Here is a 6,541-nt window from a genome sequence, read left to right as displayed (position 1 = left end):
AACAAAAATAATCAGTGAGATAAATCAAATCAAGATCTAGCAGAAGTTCAATATTGAATGAAAAGGGAAACTCACAAAACACTAATTAAACAAAAAATCCCAGCAAGATTATCTTTTTTTTTTTTTTTTTTTTTATCGAAGTTGTGTAGAAGCTCAAGAGAAATTTAAGTTCACTTGCTTTCTTGCATTGTGCTCGCTTTAACACTGATGTCCGGCAAAAGTAATATGCAAGCATGGCGTGGTGCTTGTGTGTCACTTTTACACACTGACACTTAATTGTTTAGACGTTATGCTTTTCACGGCTTCAACTTTCAATATGAATATTTAATGAGAAAATTAAACTCTTGGTCCCTTAATTATTTAAAATGTTAAAATTTGATCTCTTAATTATAAAATAAACATATTTGGTCACTTAATTAACTCTACAATTGTAGATATATATGGCATCTTAGTTATAAAATGAACACATTTACATTTGGTTTTGTTGATTTTATGACTTTTGAGTAGCCAATAACTGGTCAACACAATCGTTAAAATAACGGATATATGAGAAAAATATAGAAAGTATTTAGAGAGAGTAGATATTTTATATTATTAAAAATTGCTTGTCCTCTCCATGTATGGTGGTCTATTTATACATATTTTGGACTAGAAGCCCTATAAGGAATAGAACAAATTAAACAAGCTCTACAAGGAATAAAAATAATAAATATTTACAATTGGTGGAGAGGATGCTAATTTTTGAAACGTACACTTACTCTGAGATGAGTTGTGAAATTACAATAATTGTACAAACAATGAATGCAATCAATTAATCTCAACTTCGGATCAAGGTCATCCCTAGATTATTACACATAATAAAATTCTATTAAAAAAAATACTTTGCATTTATTATGGAGTAAAGCCTATCTAAGTCTTTGCCATCGGCTAAGTAGTGTGATGACATCTCTGTCACCATTTATGTTACATTTCTAAACATAACAAATTGACAAAATATTTGGCACCGAATTAATTATTAATTACTACCAAACTAATTATTGGGTCATTAAACTAAAAAAAAATTAAAATTAGATCCCCGAATAATGTAATTGAACTTAAAATGACTTATTGACCCGGTAACATGATGATATGATCGAATTTTAAAATATTTTTTAAATTTTATTTTAATAAATTTAAATTACATAAATATTTTAAACTTAAAAAAAAAAAAAAAAAAAAAAAAAAAAAAAAAAAAAAAACTCACCTTCTCCGGTGTTCTCCGATGAGAAGGTAGTCTCGTCTTCTCACGGGAGAATACTTTGCATTTATTATGCAGTAAAACCTATCTAAGTCTTTGCCATCGGCTAAGTAGTGTGATGACATCTCTGTCACCATTTATGTTACATTTCTAAACATAACAAATTGACAAAATATTTGGCACCGAATTAATTATTAATTACTACCAAACTAATTATTGGGTCATTAAACTAAAAAAAAAAAATTAAAATTAGATCCCCGAATAATGTAATTGAACCTAAAATGACTTATTGACCCGGTAACATGATGACATGATCGAATTTTAAAATATTTTTTAAATTTTATTTTAATAAATTTAAATTACATAAATATTTTAAACTTAAAAAAAAAAAAAAAAAAAAAAAAAAAACTCACCTTCTCCGGTGTTCTCCGGTGAGAAGGTAGTCTCGTCTTCTCACGGGAGAAGGTGAGTTTTTTTTTTTTTTTTTTTTTTTAATTTTAAATATTTTTAATTTAAATGTATTAAAATAAAATTTTTAAAAATAATTTAAAATTCAGTAAATGCCAGCATGTTATCAGGTCAACAAGTCATTTTAGGTTCAATTGCACTATTTTGCATTGTTCGGGGGTTTAATTGTAGTTTTTTTTTCTTCTTGTTCAATGGCCCAATTGTATTTTGCTGTGTAATTAAATGTTTTATTTGACTCTTATTCCTATATATATCACTCTAGTTTTTTTTTTGAATGCTACTAGCTCTATTACATTGTAGTATCTGTTCATATACTTTCTTAACCTACTGAAACACAAAGAGCTAATAACGCCTCCACTGAGGCTCGAACTCATAACCTTCCGAATGAAAGTCCAACCCGGATACCATTGGACCACATAGTCCTGGTATCACTCTAGTTTTAATTGAATGAAATCTATATATCTATATATATACATAAAAGTAAAATCCTCCTATTTCATTTTCCCGCTCAAACTTTTGTAGTAAAACCTATTTGGTAAGCAAATATAAAATTAAAATTAATTAAAATCTATTAAATGATAATATTGCATAATTGGTAATATATATTATGCATGGTAAGTTTTTCTTTTGGACGTAAATACTCCGCCTGGTATATATATATATATATATATATATATATATATATATATATATATATATATATATATATATATATCGCTGTCGAATTATTTAGTCACGAAGAAGAAGAATCAACATGGTTTCTATGTAAAAGCCTCACGAGGAAGCTGGCCTGGCTAGCAATCGAGGTCAATTTTGTAGGTAAAACCTCACTTGCATATACCATTATTAAGTGGAGAGTGATTATAGAGTATGATTATAATAATAATAATAATAATAATAATAATAATAATAATAATAATAATAATAATAACAACAACGTTATTTCATTAATTACAAATTATTATACTTTCCTTTTGAATTAGTATTTTCCACCTATAAATGCAAATTATACTTTCATTTGCACTCTATATTGTTCTCCGGTTCATGATTTCATTTGATTTCTAAGTTTTATATGGTTGTTTCTGAATGCAGTCTGCAAAGCTAGGGGCTCAGATCTCATAGTTCATTTCAAGGTAATATTATGATTCCGATAGGTGTAAACTATGTTCGCGTTTTCATCTTTATTTCGATTTGTTAGGGGTTTATATATCATGATATGTTGTTACAGTGTGTCCAAATGTATGTTTAGTTACTGGTGTAAATGTATGTATATTTGGGGTATATGTTATTTGATTTTGACATTTTTTTTCTTTAAATACCTTGAGATCAAAGTGTTGCACTCTAGATGTTGGATTGGTTGTTTTCATCAATTTATTGTGATTTTTTGTGTTGTGGTTACCTGATTAAAAAGCAGGACCTCTAGCCTACTGTGAATGGCGTTCAACAAAAAGAAATTGAGGAGGAAGAGGCTTGGTAACAAAACCCTAATGGTTTAGTTTTTATGAAAGAGCGTAGAGATGCGATCAAGGATGATAACGACGGTGATTTTGATAATTTTGTTAGATTTTATGAAACTTAGAGTTAGTGTGTTGACTTCGAGATTTGTACATGCCATTCAAGTTTCTATGTTTTTTTTTTTAACTAGCAGCATTAAGGGTTTAAGTGGTTCGTTGGGCAAAACAGCAATCAAGCAAAAGTTAAATCGAATTGAGGGGTGAAGACGTTGTAGATAGAGGCCATTTCTCATCCTACTTTGTCTTTTTCTAAAGAGAGTGGGAATGTGAGAGTGAGGAAAGAGAAAAAGGAAATGGAGAACTTTTTTTTTTACCAGAAGTTTCTATGATTTCCTTATACAAATTTATAATTGTAAATTTATATTAATAAATGATTATTATAAATTTATATTAATACAATGCAATAGAGTCAGTAGTATTAAAAGTATGATTATTAAGACAAATATAATTTATTTTGTAATATGGACACATTATTTTTAATTATTTAAGTTTAATAATATTATATCTTAAGTATAAAAATTCAAAATAATACTTTTAGTACTATTGAATATTGATTGACTAACAATTATCTTAATTATTAAGGCAATTAATATGTATTTAGATTTAAAAAGTTTTAAAATATATGAATTATATATAGTAGCATGGAATCAATTAGTAAGACAATTATATTAGGTAATCTAATTAATAATTTCCTTTTTAAATTATACCCCCTTTTTAATAATGAATATTTTCTTAAAATATATACATAGACTATGGTTATCAATATAAAATTAAAAGTGTGTGTGTGTGTGTGTGTGTGTGTGTGCGTGTGTGTGTGTGTCTATATATATATATATATATATATATACACTTAATGTATAATATTATTAGTACAACATAAATTATACTTGACTTAATAATTAAAATTATTAATATTATTGCCTAATAATTATATATTGTTACCTTTTTCGGTGTAATTATTATGGCAATTTATATACATATATATTTTTATACTTAATGTATAATATTATTGACATGAAATAAATTATACTTACCTTAATATATAATTAATTTTTAATATAATTTCCTTATTTTTATTAAAGGTAATTATTCTGATGATTTTTCTTTCATTCTTTTGTGTAATTATTATGGTAATGTATTTAAATATTAGAGTTTTGAATATAATTTTCTTATTTTTATTAAAGGTAATTATTCTGATTATAATTTTTCTTTCATTCTTTTGGGTAATTATTATGGTAATGTATTTAAATATTGGAAGAGATTAGAACAAATATTATAATTAATATAATTAATGAAATTATTATGGTAATTGCCAAAATATTTGGTAATTATAATTAATATAATTAATGAATTATTATGATAATTGCCACAATATTTGGTAATTATGATTAATATAATTAATGAAATTCTTATGATAATTGCCACAATATTTGTTAATTATAATTAATATAATTAATGAAATTGAGAAATATAAGATTTCTTCCATAGAAATATTTGTGAAAATTTTATTAAATTACAATTAATAAAATATGAAATATATTTAAAGAAATGAAATTATTAAATTAACAAAACATGTATATTTCTAATTTTTAAAATATACATACATACACTTATGCACTATAATAATCATGCAAAATTTAAATGCTGCTTTTTAAAAATTTTAAATGTAATTTTGTAATTATAAATCTATCAATATAAATTATAATTAATGAAATTATATTATTGAACTTTCCTATATACATATTAATAAATATTATATGTATACTAGTTTTTCTACGCGCTTTGCGCGAATAGGATAATGCCCAATACTTATTTTTAAATAAGTATTTCGAAGTATATATATCAATGCAATATTATATAGAAAATGTTCATGCATAAGTAAATAAATGTTAAATTTGTTTATTTAAATCGGTAATTTAAAATATATAAATGCAAGATAATATATGAGAGATTGATTATATATAACTGTCACAAAAATAAATGTTTGCAACTTTGTAATAACGCTAATCTAAGTACTAAGTCTAAAAGCGATAGTTTAATAAATACTACATGCTATTTTTTGTTTAAATTTTTCTAATTCTCTTTTAGGTAGCATTGTTATTGTTTTCATCTTCAGTACATGTCTTTTTTTTTTCTTTTTTTTTTTTTTGGGTTATTGGTAGTGTGTCATATGCAATTGGGTTATTGGTAGTATCAAAGAGGGATTCATCATGCAATGAGATTATGGTGTATGAAGTTTTTGATTTGTCTTGTTATGTATATGACTGAGATCTTAATTGTGCTATATAAATACTTTATCTTACAAGCACATGTTGATATTTGGTAACGGTAGTTTTCCCCTACATGTTTCATGTGTTGTGAGACATCTAATTCTAAATTAATTAAATGCATATGTATTATTTTTTTTTGTTGTAGCTACTAATTTATTTTTTAATTTAAGTAATAAGAGCAATAAAGTGAGAAAATTATGATGTGAAACCGTGTCCACCTTGCAAGGTGGACACGGTTCCAAAACTGTTCATAATTATGAATATATAGTTCAAAAATTATGAACATATAGTTCTATAATTATGAACATAGAGTTGTGAACATAATTATGAACATATAGTTCTATAATTATGAATATAGAGATTCAATAATTGTGAATATGAAGTTCAAAAATTATGAATATATAGATTTATAATTATGAACATATACTTCAGTAATTGTGAATATAGAGTTCAATAATTATGAATATGAAGTTCAAAAATTATGAATATATAGCTTTATAATTATGAACATATAGTTCAGTAATTATGAACATAGAACTGTGTCCACATTGCAAGGTGGACACAGTTCCACAGCATAACGATTGCGTGGATACTTTTCATCCACAATAATGAAATCGTTGATTTTTTTTTTTAATTTCCATTCGTTGTTGAGACAAATTGTTTTGAGAGTTTGTCAATGACAATTGCTGTCAACAGATGATGATAATAAATAATTCAAAATATAGGGTTAAAATAGATATTATTATAATAATATAGTAAAAATTAACTTACAAATTTCTTTAGAAGTTTTCATGCATTGATAAAAGCATAATTGAAATATTAAGTTTTGTTCTCAATAATCCAAAGAAGATTAATTAAACGAAAAAAAAAACCTGAACTTAAATTTATTATTATTTTTTAATGAAAGAAAACCAAATGATTATCAAAGTTCCTGATTTATAATGCTATGTATTTACTCGGGCTAATTATTTGACCAAAGTTTATGTTAAATTTTAAATTTTATTTTTAATACATTTTAACATATTCGTAGTATATGTTTAACAATTATGCTA

This window comes from Ipomoea nil, unplaced genomic scaffold (assembly GCF_001879475.1).
Source record: "Ipomoea nil cultivar Tokyo-kokei standard unplaced genomic scaffold, Asagao_1.1 scaffold2647, whole genome shotgun sequence".
NCBI lineage: Eukaryota > Viridiplantae > Streptophyta > Magnoliopsida > Solanales > Convolvulaceae > Ipomoea > Ipomoea nil.
This window is presented reverse-complemented; position numbering follows the sequence as displayed.